Raw genomic sequence first — 19,286 nt, 5'->3', positions numbered from 1 at the left:
AAAGATGAAATGACTGAGGAAACAAAAGGCCTGATCTTCTAAGCACATTGATTTATTAAGCAATGCATGGCAATTGCCCAACAAACTGGAACCAGTCCTCTTCCTCAGCTTAGGTTTGGACCCCAACACAGGGGGAGACAAACTTTTATGCATTTTTGGGGGTAGTCCTCCTTACCACCTGAAAGTTTATTCTGCATGAATATAGTGGTTACAATATTCAACTTATGCCTATAATAAATTAAAGCAAATGCCAAAAGTTTGTAGCCTTAAGATTGAAAACATCTTGGGCAGCTAGGTGGCACAGTAGATAAAGCACCAGCCCTGGATTCAGGAGGACCTGAGTTCAAATCCAGCCTCAGACACTTGACACTAGCTGTGTGACCCTAGGCAAGTCACTTAACCTTCATTGCCCTGCCCTCCCCAAAAAGATTGAAAACATCCTTAAAATCTTCTAGTCCAACACCATCATCTTGTGGTTTCTTCATTTATAGGATGAAACTGTCAATTAATAAAGATTATTTAAAATTTTGAGTTCCAAATTCTATCCCTCCTTCCCCTTCCTCCTCCCTGAAGTGGTAAGCAATAAGATATAGGTTATAAATGTAAAATTATATAAAACATTTCTATATTACAAACTTTTATACATAAAAAACAACTAATCAAATAAGACCAATTACTTAAAAGGAAATAATACAGGTAATCTTTATTTTTAATTAGATGAAAAATTATGTATTTTCCTAGTTGGGAAGGGGAAAGTGAACAGATGCAATTCCCTGAATTCAGAAAAACAGGATTTTTGCTCCCCCAAAGTATCTATGAACAATCAAAAAAACATGGAAACAACTGATTGATCGGTATAGGGCTAGTTTTCAGATAAGATATATGGGCTGCTTGAGATATACAATCGTGAAAAGACTCTGTATCAATCTTTGGATCTGACTGAGTTTCTGGTCAGCAAAATCTAGGTCCTTGGTTAAGAGTAGCTAATCAGCACGTAGAGAAGGTTCAGCTTCCCAACCATGCAGGGCTAAGTTCAAACAGTGCAATAAGGTTTTTCTCCCAATTCTTCCAATTGAATAAAGTTTTCTCACAAGACAGAAGCTGGTCTAGACCCATGATTGAATAGAAAGGGCTAGCTCCAGAATTGAGCCACAAGTTGGAATCAGTGTGGTTCACTCAGTTGTCACAGTTAACCACTTGCTGTCCTAATTCCTTTAATTCCCTCAATTTAAAAAAATTGGAATAGTGGGGCAGCTAGGTGGCACAGTGGATAGAGCACTGGCCCTGGAGTCAGGAGGACCTGAGTTCAAATCTGGCCTCAGACACTTAACACTTAATACCTGTGTGATCCTGGGCAAGTCACTTAACCCCAATTGCCTCACCAAAAAACCAAAAACAAACAAACAAACAAACAAATTGGAATAGCAGGAAATAGAGGCCTTAAGTTTACAAAACTCACTCCAACAGATTTACGGGGGATTTGGTCATTAGGAAGGAGTGTTCAACAGAAAAGGGACCAATATTCTTCTTATAAAGGCAGTAAGACAATTTTGGTACACTTTGAGGTTTTCCTGAGATCTCTACAATATTCAGAGACCCAATAGAGGTACAATTACAGCCTGGATTACTCATTAAAACCAAATCAGGAGCAGCTAGGTGGCACAGTGGATAGAGCACCGGCCCTGGAGTCAGGAGGACCTGAGTTCAAATCTGGCCTCAGACACTTAACATTTACTAGCTGTGTGACCCTGGGCAAGTCACTTAACCCCAATTGCCTCACTAAAAAAAAAAAAACCAACAACAAAAAAACAAAAAACAAAAAACCAAATCAGAAGCTCTAGTATCTAGTGAGCATTCATAGATTGTATCACCAACTTCAAGGGTGATGTGGAGTTCACCAGTACAGAGAGAGACATGGACCAGGATGGTTGGGGCAAGGACATTAGGATCAGGAGAAATTAGTCCTCTCCAAAATCCATAGTCCTCTACCTCCCCAGCACCTTCATGCAGCAAAATTCCCCTGGGAATTTCTAGGTCCACTATTACTTTTATTTCTAAGGTCCCATTTTTAATTTCTACATTCTTGGGCAATATGGCTCTTCTTGTGGCTAGAAAAATATTTGCATTACTTGCGAGTTCCTGGTATGACCTGTGTAGGAGCAAAGATGGTGGTTTAGCCCTTCAACTTAGAGTTCTCTTTCTCCTTATCTGTTCCTGCATAAATATATTGGACAATGCTCTTAATTTCACCTATAGACTCTTTTTAAAAAAATTTTTGTTTGTTTGTTTTTGGTAAGGCAATTGGGGTTAAGTGACTTGCCCAGGGTCACACAGCCAGTAATTGTTAAGTGTCTGAGGCCGGACCTGAACTCAGGCCCTCCTGAATCCAGGGCCGGCACTCCATCCAATGAGCCACCTAGCTGCCCCTCACCTATAGACTCTTCATGCCATCAAAGGCAATTCTATGAAAGTATTTTTGTTTTTCTGACTGGAATTGACTGACAAAGGCCTATCTTATAAGATCAGAAGGGTTGAAAGGCTGATGATTCCTAATTGCGACCATCTGACCAGGTTGTGCAAGCCTTTCTTAAAGAGGGAAAAGGCTAGTTGTGGGCCCTTCTTGCTCAAGAGAAATTAAATCTCCAGCTAATTAAGGAAAAGAATAAGATAGGGGCACAAGGGATGGTGAAGAATAGGTGGCAATAGCAGCAGAAGAAGGAATAGCTGAACAGGGAATGATTGAACAACAAAATGAGCTCTTTTTTTTCTTAAATATTGGGCTAATGCCATCACCTCTAAGATTATCTTCCATCTATACTGTATTTATCTGGTACTACTCGAGAGCAGACATTGTTTTTATTTTTTTTAATCCCTAGCATTGAACACCCTGTGTAGAACACAGGAAACATTTAATAAATGCTTGTTTACTGGGGACAAAAAGGAAGGAATAACTGAAAGGGGTTGTAAAGGAGTGGAAGGGGGAGAAAGCAAGACAAGATAGAGAGAAGTTATCCATGGGTATAAAAAGGCAGCCTAGCAGAACACGTTTCCAGGGAGGTTCCCTTCAGTATGCTATTACTAGATTCCATTATTCCCTTAAAGGGACTGTGTGGAGGTTTACTTTAGCTTGGGAATTGAAATTGAGGGGGACTCCAACTTCCAGGGTAGCCTCCTTTGTTTTGTTTTGTTTTTTAATTTTTGCAGGGCAATGAGGGTTAAGTGACTTGCCCAGGGTCACACAGCTAGTTAAGTGTCAAGTGTCTGAGGCTGGATTTGAACTCAGGTACTCCTGAATCCAAGGCCAGTGCTTTATCCACTGCACCACCTAGCTGCCCCTGGGTAGCCTCCTTTGAAGAAATCCTTCAATGAGAAAATCAACCAGAGTGCTCAGAGGCTGTCCTCAGGCACTGGAGTCCCCTCTCCTGGCTGTGCTCACCAACTGTCACAAGTAGTTTTATAATAACTGAGGATACAAAGAACTATGCAATCTATTAGCAAGGCATGCAACTGCAGAACAAATTGGGTCCAGGGTCCCCTCAATAGGCACAAAGACCCTGAAGACAGATTTACAGGGGTTTAGTAATCGCATCTGTAAAGTACAATGACTATTTTTAGATTTAAGGACTTTCCAGAGTTTGGGGACTCTGGTTGCATCCACTTGCATCCTACAAAACAGTTAGTTAATACAATAATAAATTATTTTTCCCAAATTAGGTGACATACAGGAAAACTAAACTCAGGAAAATGAGACTAACTCCTGCAGCTATACAAAATGTCAGTGATGATACAAAATGGAGTCAGTTTGGTTCTTTCAGGTACAAAGAAAAATAAAAGACAAACCTTGTTTTACAGGATCTCAGTCATGCAAATAACTACACATAAATAAGGCATGGAGAGAATAAATTGAAAATAATCAGTAGAGGGAAGACACTAGAATTTAAGGGTGATCTGGAAAGGCTTAGGATTTTAGCTTGCACTTAAAGGAAGTCATGGTAGATAGGAGATGGAGATGAGATGGGAGGGCATTCCAGATACAGGGGACAGTCAGTAAAAATGCTCAGAATGGGGCAGCTAGATGGCACAGTGGATAAAGCACCAGCCCTAGATTCAGGAGTACCTGAGTTCGAATATGGCCTCAGACACTTGACACTTGCTAGCTGTGTGACCCTGGGCAAGTCACTTAACCCCCATTGCTCCGCAAAAAAAAAAAATGCTCAGAGATCGGAGATAGAATGTTTTGTGTGAGGAAAAGCAAGTAGGAAAATGTCACTAGATCAAAGAGTATGTGAGAAGGTGTAAGGTATAAGAAGACTGAAAAGTAGTCAGATTATGAAGGGTTTTGAATGCCAAACAGAGGATTGATATTCAGTAGGTGGTAGGGAGCCACTAGAGTTTAATGGGCAGGGGGCTAACATGGTCACACTTGCATTTTAGAAAGAATACTTTGACAGCTGAGTGGAGGGTGAGCTGGAGTGAGGAGAGACTTGAGGCAGGAAGATAATCCATCAGATTATTGCAATAGCCCAGGTATGAGGTGATGAGAGCCTGCACCAGAGTAATAGGGAAGTTGGGAAAAGAGGAGGGATTTGGGGGGAAAGATAATTAGTTCAGTTTGGGACATATTGAATTTAAGATGTGTGTGGGAATATACCTCGAGATGTCCAATAGGCAGTTGGAGATGCAAGACTGGAGGTCTGTAGAAATATTAGGGCTGGATAAGTAGATTTGTGAATCATCAGCACAGAAGTAATTTAATCTTTGGGAACTGATGAGATCACTAAATGAAATAGTCTAGAAGGGGAAAGGGGTCTAGGATAGAGTCTTGGGGGAGACCCACAGTTAATGGATTTGACCTGGATGAAGATTCAGAAAAAGAGACTGAGGAGTGATCAGATAGATTGTAGGAGAACCAGGATAGAGTAGTGTCCCAAAAACCTAGAGAGAAAAGGAGGAGAGGGTAAGTGACACTGTTAGAGTACAGAAAGATCAAGAAGAATGAGGATTGAGAAAAGGACATTAAATTTGGCAATTAAGAGATTGTTAGTAACTTTGGAGAGAGCAATTTTGGTTGAATGATGAGGTCAGAAGCTAGACTGTAAAGTGCTAAGGAGAAAGTTAAGTGGAGGCATGTATTCTAGACAGCTTCATCCAGCAGCTTAGCCACAAAAGAGAGGAGAGCGATGGGATGATAGCTAGTGAAGATGGATGGATCAAGTGAGAGGTTTTTGAGGATAGGGAAGACATGGGTATATTTGTAGGCAGTAGAGAAGTAGCCAGTAAGCAGGAAGAGATTGAAGATAAGTGAGGGGAAAAAAAAGAGAAAAAAAGATTGGGGGACAGTTAGGTGGTGCAGTGGATAAAGCACTGGCCCTGGATTCAGGAGTACCTGAGTTCAAATCCGGCCTCAGACACTTGACACTAGCTGTGTGACCCTGGGCAAGTCACTTAACCTTCATTGCCCCACCAAAAAAAAAAGTGAGAATGGAAATGATATAAGGGGAAATCTGCTTTGTGAAGATGGGATAGAGCAGGATCACTTTTGCTCATAGAGGGGTTTGCCTTGGCAAGAAGTGCCACCTCTGCAAGTGAGATAGGGGTGAAGGAGGAAATAGTGGCAGAAAACAGGATGATATAAGGACATGGAGAGAAGACAGAGCTCTCAGGGAATGAACTTATTTTCAGTAAAATACATGGCAAGGTTCTCAGCTTAGAGAACGGGAGCAGGGAGAGTCACAGGAAGTTTGAGGAAGGATGGAAAGGTTTGTAAGAATTGTAATGAGTGGGATAGTGAACCAATTGGGTAGGTGTAACCTAACTTTCCTTGCTGCAGTGAGGGCCCGAGTTGAGATTATGTTACATAAATTTGTAGTAGAGCCACTCGGCATAATTTCATGATTTTATCCAGCTTCATTTAGCTGCACCTAAGTAGGAATGAAGGCAGCAGATGATGGGGGTTATCTAAGATCAAAGCTTGACAAGAATATAAGTGATAACAGGGGGCCAGAGCCAAGATGGCAGAAGAGAGTCTGTGACTCCCGCAAGCTCCCAATAAACCTGTCTACTCACTCCCAAATAATGCCATAAAAAAACCAAATGGGCAGCTAGGTGGCGAAGTGGATAAAGCACCCAGCCCTGGATTCAGGAATACCTGAGTTCAAATCCAGCCTCAGACACTTGACACTTACTTACTACCTGTGTGACCCTGGGCAAGTCACTTTACCCCCATTGCCCCACAAAAACCAAAAACAAAAACAAAGCAGCCTAACACATAAGAACAGAGTGAGACTATTTTCCAGCCCAAAACAGCAATTGAGATCACCTGCTAATCAGGCGGAAAGAGGAGCTCAGCTCACAGCCCAGACCCACCCAGGAACAGACGCCTCGACGCCTCCAAGTCTTCAGCGCCAGCAGCCTCTTCTGAGGCTCAGTTTGCAGACCAGTGAGGGGGTTTGGTGGTTGGCCAGGATTAAGTGGCTGCTGTCTCTGCTGGAGTGGGGGTGAAGTGCCTTGGTTCTGAACCAGTGGGCCAAATTGAGGGGTGGAGGCCCAATGGGAGAGGGGCACAGGCATGCCAAGCTTCCGACCATAGAGAATCAGATTCCAATCAGACATCTGCTTCCAGGTTGAGATAAGTAGACAAAGAAAACAGCTGACAATAGGCAGCTTCTTTGGGGGAGGGGCAGACCAGAATACACCTTCAGAAGAAGATAATAACAAAGTCAAAGTTCCAACATCCAAAGTTTCCAAGAAAAATATGAATTGGTCTCAGGCCATGGAAGCACTCAAAAGGGACTTTGAAGAGAAGGTAAGAGAGATAGAAGGAAGATGTAGAGAGAGGGAGGAAAGAATGGAAAGAGAAATGAGAACAATGCAGGAGAATCATGAGAAAAAAAGTCAACAGCTTGAAAAGCCAAATGGAAAAGGAGCTAGAAAAGCTCTCTGAAGAAAGTAATTGCCTAAGAATTATGATTAAACAAATGGAAGCTAGTGACTTTATGAGAAGCCAAGACACGGTAAAGCAAATCCAATTGAATAAAAAAATAGAGGGCAATGTGAACTATCTCCTTGGAAAAACAGCTGATCTGGAAAATAGATCCAGGAGAGATAATTTGAAAATCATTGGACTACCTGAAAACCATGATCAAGGAAAGAGCTTAGACATCATCCTCCAAGAAATTGTTAGGGAAAATTGTCCTGATAGTCTAGAAGCAGAAGGTAAAATAGAAATTGAAAGAATCTGTCAATCACCTCCAGAAAGAAATCCCAAAAGGAAAACTTCCAGGAATATTATAGCCACATTCCATAGATCCCAGGTCAAGGAGAAAATATTACAAGCAGCTAGAAAAAAGGAATTCAAATACTGTTGAGCCACAGTCAGTATAACACAAGATTTAGCAGCTTCTACATTAAAGGACCAGAGGGCATGGAACATGATATTCTGTAGGGCAAAGGAACTGGGACTACAACCTAAAATAGCCTACCTAGAGAAACTGAGTATAATGCTTTAGGGGGAGAAATGGGATTTCCTTTTTTTTTTTTTTTGGTGGGGCAATGAGGGTCAAGTGACTTGCCCAGGGTCACACAGCTAGTGTCAAGTGTCTGAGGCCAGATTTGAACTCAGGTCCTTCTGAATCCAGGGCCTATGCTTTATCCACTCTGCCACCTAGCTGCCCCTGGAAAATGGGATTTCAATGAAAAAGAGGACTTTCAGGCATTTGTGATGAAAAGACCTGAACTGAATAGAAAATTTAACTTTCATATATAAGACCCTAGAGAAGTATAAAAAGGTGTGGAAATTTATTTTGATTTGGGGACCCTGCCTTTGGGCTGAGATTAAAAAGCCTTAGGCCCTCAGGGGTTTTTTCTGTGTAAGAGGAGCTAGGGCCCCTCCTCCTCTGCTTCAGCTGCAGGGGGGCCTCTGAGCACAGCAGAAAGGCCCACAAAAACCCTCAGGGACCCTGGGGTTTGCTTTGCCCAGCCCCAGCTATGGGCTTGTGAAGCACAGGGCTTGGCTGGTCCTGGGGGCAGCCAGCCCTGAGTTTCACCTGGGAGAGCAGATTAATAAAAAGGGGGCTGACAAGAGAGAAAAGAAGGAACATATATACAAGGGAGAAGACAGTGAAAGGGAGGCTAGAAGACTGAGAGGATAGAAGAGGGGAGATGGTACAAGGAGGTTGGAGAAGACAGTAAGAGAGGAGCCAGACAGAGGAAGGAGCGGTATGGAGTAAGGGGCTTTTCAGGGGTTCATCACTAAGGTAGTGAGAGAGAAGTTAAAGAGTGAAGCAGGGGACTATTCAGTGGGGCGGTCAGCACAGAGGAGTTGGAGAAAGGGCTTTGCAGTTAGAAGGTAGAGAGAAGAGGATGGACAGAAAAAAGATGGAGAAAAAGCTAAGAAAGAGAAAGCTGGAGCATACCCTAAGGCAAGAGGCCACAATGGCCATTATTATATTAAAAGCAGACAGGTTGTATAATTTGCATTTCTTTACCTTTATCATTTACATTGATTTTTATAAATAAATTCTGCCTTGATTATTTAACTAAGAGGCTTCTTTAATTGTTTGCTTATCAATTTGGGAGCAGTGTGGAGAAATTTTTAAATAGCCCATACTAAATTAATAGCAGTCAGATAGCCAGCCAGTCAAAAGTCCCCAGATTAGTTCTCCAGTTAGATTAGTTTTGCAGGCAGATTAGTCCCCCCTAGTCAGTAAAAATATTTTTACATTTGAATGGCAACTGAGGCAGGATTTATGGCCCAAATGATAATTTTTCTAAAATTATAATTTTTCATATAATCATAATTTGTCATATAAGTACAGTCTATAATTTTTTCAGATAGGATTAGTTATTGATTTTTTTTACAAAGGTAAATAGGAAAAAGAAATCATTAGGGACATTAAAAGTTTAAACTGTTTACATTCTCACATGAAAATATAATACTTCCAACTCATAAGAAGTGTCTCAGAATTAGGGCAGCTGAAAGGAATAGAGATAGAGAGCACAGGTGCGAATTGAATGTGAAGGGATAATATCTGTAAAGCATTTGTCCTTGTTTTTTGTGGGGCAGGCAGGATGGGGTGGCTTATGTCTGGGGCTGGATTTGGGCTCGGGGCCTCCTGGGTCCTGGGCTGGTGCTTTGTCCACTGTATCACCTAGCAGACCCATGATGACATCTTTAAAATAAAGTTTAGGGGTAACAGGAATGCACTGGAAGAAAGGGAAAGGGAAATAGAGAGGTGGAAGAATGTAAAAAAGCTTACATAAAAGAAACAAGAAAAAGCTTATGGAGTGGAGAGGAAAATGAGGAAGAAGTGGGGGAGTGAGTGAGCCTTACTTTCATCAGAATTGGCTCAAAGAGGGACTAACATAAACACTCAAGTGGGTATAGTAATATATTTTGCCCTGAGGGAAAGTGGGAGGGGAAGGGGGAAAAGGGGGGAGAGGTGAAGGAAGGGAGGGCAGATTGGGGCAGGGGACAGTAAAAAGCAAAACACTTTTGAGGAGGGATAGGGTGAAAGAAGATAGAAAATAGAGTAAATATCAAGGGGAGGGAATAGGATGGAGGGTAATACAGTTAGTGATAGTAACTGTGAAAGAAATGATGAGCAGGATGACATCAGAAGCATGTATGAAAAATATAAACCATCAACAGAGGAAGAACTGATGGTATTTGAATACAGATTGAAGTATAATTTTGTTAGTTCTTCTTTCTAAAGTTATTCTGTCTATTTTCTTTCACAACTTGACTAATGTGAAGATGCTTGGCATAACTGCACATATATGACATACTGAATTGCTTGATTCCATAGGGAGGGAGGATGAAAATTTAGAACACAAAGTTTTTTTAAAAAATCATTGTGGGGGCAGCTAGGTGGCCCAGTGGATAGAGCACCAGCCCTGGATTCAGGAGTACGTGAGTTCAAATCCTGCCTCAGACCCTTGACACTTACTAGCTGTGTGACCCTGGGCAAGTCACTTAACCTCAATTACCTCACCAAAAAAAAAAATCATTGTGATGAAATGATGAGCAAGCAGATTTCAGAGAAATCTGGAAGAACTCACATGAACTGATGCTGAGTGAGATGAGCAGAACCAGGAGAACATTGTACACAGTATCAATAACATTGTATGTTGGTCAGCTGCGATAGACTTGACTCTTCTTTTTTTTTTTTTTTTTTTGGTGAGGCAATTGGGGTTAAGTGACTTGCCCAAGGTCATACAGCTAGTTGTGTCAAGTGTCTGAGGTCAGATTTGAACTCAGGTCTTCCTGAATCCAGGGCCAGTGCTTTATCCACTGCACCACGACATTCTTTTTTTTTTTTTTTCAGGGAAATGAGGGTTAAGTGACTTGCCCAGGGTCACACAGCTAGTAAGTGTCAAGTGTCTGAAGCTGGATTTGAACTCAGGTCCTCCTGAATCCAGGGCCAATGCTTTATCCACTGCGCCACCTAGCTGCCCCCACTTGACTCTTCTTAGCAATACCATAGTCTAAGATAGTTCCAAAGGACTCATGATGGAAAATGCTCTCCAAATCAAAAAAAAAAAAAAAGAACTGTAGAATATAGATGCAGATTGAACCATACTATTTCTACTTTTTTTGTTTTCCTTTTTTGAGGTTTTTCCCTTTTGCTCTGATTCTTCTTTCACAGCATGGCTAATGGGGAGATATGTTTAATGTGATTGTACATATATAACCTATATCAGATTGCTTGCTGTCTTGGGGAGGGGGGAGAAAAATTTGAAACTAGAAATCTTATAAAAACAAATGTTGAAAACTATCTCTACATGTAACTAAAAAAAATAATAAAACAATTTTATGATAAAAAAAGAATATAAGTGATAGCATCAGGGACAAAGGACTCAAAAGAAGAGCAGAGTTGAACAGGTTAACCAAGGGGTCAAGGTGGGGAAGGGAGGAGAGTGTAGCTATTGCACAGGTGATGGTCTGGGAAAGAACTAAGGGTTGAGGGATTGTAGTCATGATGTGAATGAAGAACAGGGTTTGGGGTTGCAAGGCAGGAGCTATGGAATGACAGATTATGATGGGATAAGGGATTATCAGAGTTCATGAACATGGACGTGGAACACTTGTGAGTGATGGCAAGATCAAGTGTATGATAATCTTTCTGTGTGGCTGAAGTGGAGTGAGGTCATGCTACTTGAAGCTACCTCCTCCCTCCAGTGACTATTTTTTCTGTTTCTGTATTTGTATCTGCCTGGAGTACAGAATGAAGTGTCTTTTACTCATTCAGTAGGCTCTCTTCAGGGCTACAGAGCTAATCTCTTCACCAGCATCACCAACACCACCTCCCCCTTTGATGTCTGCTAGTATAGGCACAAGAGTCTTCTCCACAAGTAGCTCTGACTCTGAAACTCACCCAGTGTTCAACCATTTAAAGCCCCCAGAGGCATGGCTGATATGTTTCCTCAGCCTATTAAGTTGTTCCCCCCTTGCCTCAGAGAGATGTTAATACCCAAAGAACTTCTAAGAAGAGTGAAGGTTAGAGGAAGAATCCTAGGGGTTGCTATCCTGTCAGGATTTATCTGGAATGTTTTGCATCCCCTATTCATTTGCAGGGACCCACTGGCATGATACTCTAAGTGGAATTCTGATTCTTAGATCCCCTAGCAGGAGCCACTGAAAAAAAAAATTGGCATGTTTTTGTCTGCTTTGTTTTAGACTCTAATTTCTGAGATAACTTCTGTTTGTTCAAATGTGTATGTGTCAATATCTATTGTATTACTGATCCAAGGAAACTAATAAGAGCAGTATGGATTTGGCATCCCTAGAATACCAATCCCTAGGGTGGCACACTATGGGAGCTCAAAGATGTTCATTTTATTGCTTCTTTTCAAAATAAAACATTTAAGTGGACCTAGACAGCTTGCCTTACAGTGATATTACCTCAGATAGCTTGTCTGAGGTCTTTATGGACTTGAGGTCTGCAGGATAATGTTTATTTGATGCACTTGAAACCCCAAATAACCAACCAAAGCTTAATCCCTTTGGGGAGGGGGGGTCTTCATTGGGACTTTTCTGTGTTTTCCTTTTTAAAGTTGCCTGTTTGTCCTAATGAGGGGTCAGTTTGGACCTCTAGTTGAATTCCCTATATGTTTCAGAAATCTCTGGAGAAATTTTGGGTGTCATCTGTGTTTCAAGGATCCAGAGGAATTTTTTCTCCTTCTTCCCAGATTAAACCCAATTGTGCTTGTGAGTCCAAAGTAGAGAGGTCCCCCAGTAGGAGAAGACAAGAGTGAGTGATCTAACCCCCTGGTCCTTGATCTAGTTGATTGTAATACTCAATTACTAAATGAGGCCTGAACAGAGAGGCTACTTAATGGGAAAGGGAAGGACAAAGGCCCTAGACCACCTAGTGCCAGCAGGGCCGTATTGTACACAAACACCAAGACATCATAGTTTGTCTTTTTTGTTTTTTTTTTTAGTGAGGCAATTGGGGTAAAGTGACTTGCCCAGGGTCACACAGCTAGTAAGTGTTAAGTGTCTGAGGCCGGATTTGAACTCAGGTACTCCTGACTCCAGGGCTGGTGATCTATCCACTGCGCCACCTAGCCGCCCCTAATAGTTTGTTTTTTCATTGGAAGAATGAGAGTTCCTGATCCCTGTGAGGGTAGTCCCACATGTCCTGGTAGCTCTTTAGAGACCAAACTTTTCCTTTGAGAGAGGAAGCTTGGTTTTCTTTTCCCCCTTTCCTTTTTATTGTCTTTGGTTTGAGGAAAGTTACTATGAACATTAGACCACTTAATATTCGAGAACTTTGTAAAAATTATGTCTGTTTTTGTCAAATTGTGTCATCAGGAGGCTCTGTAACATTTTAGTTAGGATCCGGGGCTTCCATGTTCAGTCTGGCTCACTCCCTCACACTCTTGATCCCTAATGCATTCACTGGGTGACATCTCCTCCTCTTCCCCTCCTTTTCTCCTGTCTCTTTCTCCTCCTTTGCTTCCCTCCCTACCTCTTCCTTAAACATCAAACTTCCTAAACTGTCATAGCCACCCTCAGCCCAAGCATTATTATTGAGGGTGATGGACTAAGTTATGACCTAGACTTTACCTAAGCATTATACTAAAGATTTGGAAAAGGTGTTCTTTCCTCATGGGATAATCATGGTCAGTATAGAATTATTGGTCCAGGGGCAGCTAGGTGGCGCAGTGGATAAAGCACTGGCCCTGGATTCAGGAGGACCTGAGTTCAAATCTGACCTCAGATACTTGACACTTACTGGTTGTGTGACCCTGGGCAAGTCACTTAACCCCAATTGCCTCACCAAAACAACAACAACAAAAAAGAATTATTGGGCCAAGATATGATGAAAGAGAAGGGAGACTGCTATATCATTACCCTCTAAGTCTTCAAGGGTGGTGCTATAACTCTTTGCTGATTTCCTCAATTATATCAAAGCACTGAACAAGAATAGTAATGAATTAATTCCAACCATTATAGTTTTATCAGATTGAAGAGCTTCTGTAATAACTAGTCAACTGGATATATAAAAGTAAAACTTGAGATGATCTCTCAACTTTGGCTAGAAAAAATATACTGATTGTTGAAGATATAATTGATGCTAGTAAAAAAAAAAACTTTACTTTCCCTGGTCAAGCAGTATAACCTAAAGAAGGTTAAAGTAGCTAGTTTATCAGTGAAAAGGATAATTCAAAGAGTATGACACAGATGCAAATACATTAGATTCCAAATTCTAGATAAATTTGTCTTGGAAATACTTTTGACTATAATAAATAATCTAGAGATTTAAATCATGTTTGTGTGTGGGTCTCAGTGAAACTGTCAAAGACAAGTACAAAGCTTGAGGTGCACTTTGGCATGTAGTGATGGAGCTTTAAAACACTTTGGAGAGGTGTGGTCAAAATGACAGAGTGGTAGGGACCAGTAAGGCTGAGCTCCCTTCCACAAAACCCTAAACAGATCTAGAAAATGCACCAGACAAAATTGTGATGGGGAAATCCAGAAAAGGCCCCAGAGTCATCTTTTCCAGTTCAGACCAGCATAAGAAGACAGATAGTGGACAGTGTCTGTGGACACTAGAGATTGGGTCCAGCCAGGAGTATGCTGCTCACAGAACACTCCAGTTCCCAGGTGAACACTGTTCACCAGGGGAAGGAGAAAGGGAAGTCTCAGAAGCACAGGGGGACTTCTCCAAATCCACATAGGGCAATGGGAATGACTGAAAAGGGGACCTGTGCCCCTGTGCCCCTAGGTATTCCTGGGTAGGGAAGCCCTGGGAGATGTGCCAAAAAAAGGAGGAAGTTCAAAAGCCAACAATAGCAGCCGCGGGGCTCAGATCCTAGGCACAGAGCAGCATCTCAGTCCCAGCATCTAGCCCAGCCTGCAAAGGTATCACTGGGGCAGGAATCTCAGGTCAAAGAGGAACTTCCAATTCTGCCCCTCTGAATCAACATAACTTTCCAGTTGGCTGTTAAGGGCTGAGTGCAGCAGCAGTCTACTCTTGCTCAGAAGAAAAAGGAAAGGGAATTAACAGCTTGGAACAAGAGTTGCTCAAGCAACAAATTCTCTGAAAATTCAAATGGACCAAATATAAGCTAATGACTATATAAGACCACAAAAAATATATTAAAACAAAGCCAGGGGCAGCGAGGTGGCGCAGTGGATAGAGCATCGGTCCTGGATTCAGGAGTACATGAGTTCAAATTTGGCCTCAGACACTTGACACTTACTAGCTGTGTGATCCTGGGCAAGTCACTTAACCCCCATTGCCCCGAGCAAAACAAAACAAACAAACAAAAAAACAAAGTCAGGAGGGAAAAGACTGGGGGGGGGGGAGAAAATGTAGGGAATATCACAGCAAATACAACTGACCTGGAAAATAGGTTAAGGAAAACACATTTAAGAATCATTGGACCATCAGAACAAATGACCAGAAAAAAAGTCTAGACAACATATTTTAAGAAATCACCAAAAGACTACTGGCCAGACCTCTTAACAGAGGGGAAAGTGGAAACAGAATCTTTCAGTCACCTCCTGAAAGAAACCTCCAAATGAAAACTCTCAGGAACTTCGGAGCCAAAATTCAGAGTTTCTAGGTCAAAGAAAAAATACTGCAAACATTCAGAAAGAAAGATTTCAATTATTGAGGAGCCACAGTCAGGATCACAAATGATTTAGCAGCAACTACTATAAAGGAGAGGGGAATTTGGAATACAATATTTGAAAAGGCAAAGAAAGCATACAGGCTTACAGCCAAGAATAACTAACCCAGCAAAACTGAGCATAATGCTGGGGGTGGGGGAGGGGAAGGGATCTTTAATGAAATGAAGTATTTTCAAGTCTTCCTGATGAAAAGACCAGAGCTTTGCAGAAACTTTAACATTGAAACACAGGGATGAAGAGAAACATTAAAAAAATAAACATGAATGAGCAATGATAAAGGATTAAACAAGGATAAACTGCTTCATTCAAATATGGGGAGATGATACATGCATTCCTTTGGAATCCTGTCATTATCAGGATATAAGGCCTGTGAGTGGTTCTGTCATGTTTTGATGATATTAAGTAAAGAATGGAAACAGAGAAGAGGAAAGGGGAAGAGTAAGAAAAGTTATCAGAAATTATCTCATAATCAGTTGGATATGTTTATCTTGAACAAGACATACATATCTACTAGAACAAGCAGATATGTATATAAACAAGAAGGAGGGTGTGAGAAGGAGGAGCTGATACCTGAACTCCACTTATCAGAAAGAAAACACATACAGTTAAGTACAGAAATACATTTCACAAGGCAGCTAGGTGGCGTAGTGGATAAAGCACTGGCTCTGGATTCAGGAGGACCTGAGTTCAAATCCAGCCTCAGACACTTGACATTTACTAACTGTGTGACCCTGGGCAAATCACTTAATCCTCATGGCCCAGCCCCAAAACAAAAAAAAATACATTTCACTCAACAGGGAAATAAGAGGGGAAGGAGAAAACTGAGGAAGAGTAATTTGAGAGAGAGTCAACTAAGAGAAGGGTTAGTCCCAAGCAAAACAAACTCTAAGGATGCACAAAAATATTTATAGTTCTTTTTTTTTTGTCTTTTTTTTTTTTTTGGTGAGGCAATTGGGGTTAAGTGACTTGCCCAAGGTCACACAGCTAGTAAGTGTTAAGTGTCTGAGGCCAGATTTGAACTCAGGTACTCCTGACTCCAGGGCCGGTGTTTTATCCACTGCACCACCTAGCTGCCCCAGTTTATAGTTCTTTTTGAGGTTGCAAAGAATGGGAATCTGAGGGGGTACCCATAAATTGGGGAATGATTGGACAAACTATATTATATAAATGTGATAGAATACTCGTTTTGATTTCTTAACAGTATAATGACTAACCAGGATTCCAGAGAACTAATGAAGAAACATGCCTCATGATCAAAAGGTGAAGGATTCAGAATGCACAATGAGCCAATTTTTTTTTGACATGATCAATGTGGACATTTATTTTGATTGACTTTTGTAATGGGTTTTGTTTTTCTTGTGTTCTCAACTGAGGAGTGGAGGAAGGTGTGGAGGAGGATTCTGACCTATTAAAAGAAATAAAGTATTTTTTTTTAAGTAAAAAAGTGAAGTGAGCAGAACCAGGAGAACAATTTATGCAATGGCTATAACACTGTTTAAATAAACAACTTAGGAAAGCTTAAGATCAATGACTGATCATGTCTCCCTGATAATGGACTAGAGGTATAACATGAGAAATATATTCTTAGGCATGGGCAATGTGTAGATTTGTTTTGCCTGACTATACTTGAAACATGGAAGGGCATTTAGAGGTTTTAGGAGGATGGGAGATTTATGAGGTACATTCAATGTTAGTGATATCAAAAAATAAGGAAGAAAAGCACATCAACCAAGCATTTATTTTATTTTTTTTAATTAATAAAGTATTTTTTCCTGTTACATGTAAAGATAGTTCTCAACTTTTGTTTATACAAGCTTTCCAATTTCAGATTTTTCTCCCTCCCTCCCCTCCCTCCCCCCTCCCCTAGACAGCAGGTAATCTGATATAGGTTATATCTATATATCTCTATACATATACACATACATATAGATATATACACACACACACAATAACATTAAACACATTTCTGCATTAGTCATGTTATAAGAGAAAAATCAGAGCAATGACGAAAAACCTCAAAATAGAAAAACATCAGCACCAAAACCAAAAGAAATAGTATGTCAACCAAGCATTTTTAGAAAGAGAGAACTAAGAGAAGTTCAGAAAGGGGTACAGAAAAGTAAAGTAGTGTTCAAAGTTCCATGTTAAGCTTAACATAAACTTTAAAAAATCAAGATGTATATAACATTATTCCACAGTATCATATACAATATTTTCTTTTACTCTTGGTATAAAGAAATGGTAATTTTAAAATTATTTCATAAAATCTGAACAAACTAGTCAATCAATCAATTAATTAAAGCAAACAAATAAATAACAAAAAACACTTTGGAAGAATTCATCTGAACTTTACTTCTGGACCACCAGCTAGATCTGGCCAATGTTCCAGTCCTATAACCAACTGTGTACTGGGGCTTTGGGGGGGGGGGCAATTGGGGTTAAGTGACTTGCCCAGGGTCACACAGCTAGTAAGTGTCAAGTGTCTGAGGTCAGATTTGAATTCAGGTCCTCCTGAATCCAGGGCTGGTGCTCTATCCACTGTACCACCTAGCTGCCTCATACTAGGGCTTTTTGCATGTGTTATATTTTGTCTATTTTATAACAGAAATGTTATTCAGTTGCTGCTGTATTGACTCTGGAGGAGAGGTTGATGACTGCACTGCCCTGCCTCACTTAAATTCAATTCACTTGCAAGTCAAGACATCACCTTCCTGATGTCATTGATCCCCTTTGAGAAAGGAGGACAAACAACAGTTTCTGCAGTTCTGACCCCTGCTTCATTTGCACTATAAACCTAAGAACTATCAGCTACTTCTATATGAACTACATTGCTTAAATTGCTGCTTGACTCATGAATAGGAAATTCCTTAAATCACACTAACACTAAATTAAAATAGTTAAAGCATTGTGAATTATGGATATGTTTAAAGAGCAGAAATATTGATTTTTAATTAGGTTATTTTATTTTATATGCTGAGGAAAATTCAGAGAAGTGTGGTATCAAAGAGGGAACAGTTTCAATATCTCTTTCAGGTATGTCATATAACCCAAAAGGTTTGATTATTTTCTAATAACTGTCTCCTGGAATTATGTTATTGTTTCAAGAACTTTTTGTCACTGTTGTTAACAGGGGGAAAATAGGAATAAACAGTTAATTTTGCTTAAATGTGCAGTAGAATGAAAAGCCAGAAACAATTTTTACTGAGCCATGTGTCCCACTCTTATAAAATTCTTTTAGTACTTGCTAGTCAAAGTAGTTTTATTAAACACAAATCAACATATTCTAAAAACTGGCAACCCAGTGTGAGTACTCTACAAAAAGAAAAAGGACTTCTAAACCCTACAATTCCTGGTGTCATGAGTAGCTTTGCCATATATATATATATATATATATATATATATATATATATATATATGTATGTATGTATGTATGTATATGTATATGTATATATATATCCTACATGTGTACCTTACTACTATCATACTATGAATTTTAGTCTTCCCATGGACACTCTGTATTTGTGGGAGAGTACACTCTGAGTTCTTGAGTGACATGGGACTTAGGATAATCAGAAGTTGTTTCCCCTGTGAGAAGCAAAACTAAAGATGACCAGATAACAGGACAGATATATCTAGAAATCAAGGGACTATTAAAGTTTAGATTGACCAACTAGATAGCAGGACAGACACACTTAAGAAGTAAGAGGAGATAAAATTCTATAGCAGGAAAATCAATTAGGTGTGGCTACTACCTTACTGGAGCTAGTAGACAGAGATAACCCCAAAGGCCAGGACCATCATTTCAAAAAAATCCCCCTCGACTCTCAGGAATATGACAAGCATCCGGGCTTTCCCCACCCCACCCCCAAAAGGAACTTTCCACTTTCAGGTGGACACCCCATCTATCCTCTATAAAAGCTTTTGCCTTCTTTCTGTTCTGGGAGAATGTTTCTAAATTCTCTAATTTTAACTGGACTATGTGAGAGAGTGTAATACTTTATTGAGGAATACCAAAGAATCCCCACTTCCCCTGTGACAATGAGTTTTGCAATTATCGTTCTTATTATGTTGTTTGAGTAAATGTCTTTGCTAAGAATTAATTAATCTGCTGAGATTAATGGGAAGCACACTGGTGGGGTCTTGT

At 40.4% G+C, this 19,286-nt stretch overlaps 1 pseudogene; it reads left to right on the top strand.

Annotated features, from left to right (window-relative positions):
* LOC122751208 overlaps window positions 1-13,824 on the top strand; it is a 32,937-nt pseudogene extending 19,113 nt beyond the window's left edge.
* The last annotated feature ends 5,462 nt before the right edge of the window (window positions 13,825-19,286 follow it).

Source organism: Dromiciops gliroides, chromosome 1 (genome assembly GCF_019393635.1).
Source record: "Dromiciops gliroides isolate mDroGli1 chromosome 1, mDroGli1.pri, whole genome shotgun sequence".
Classification (NCBI taxonomy): domain Eukaryota; kingdom Metazoa; phylum Chordata; class Mammalia; order Microbiotheria; family Microbiotheriidae; genus Dromiciops; species Dromiciops gliroides.
This window is presented reverse-complemented; position numbering and strand designations above follow the sequence as displayed.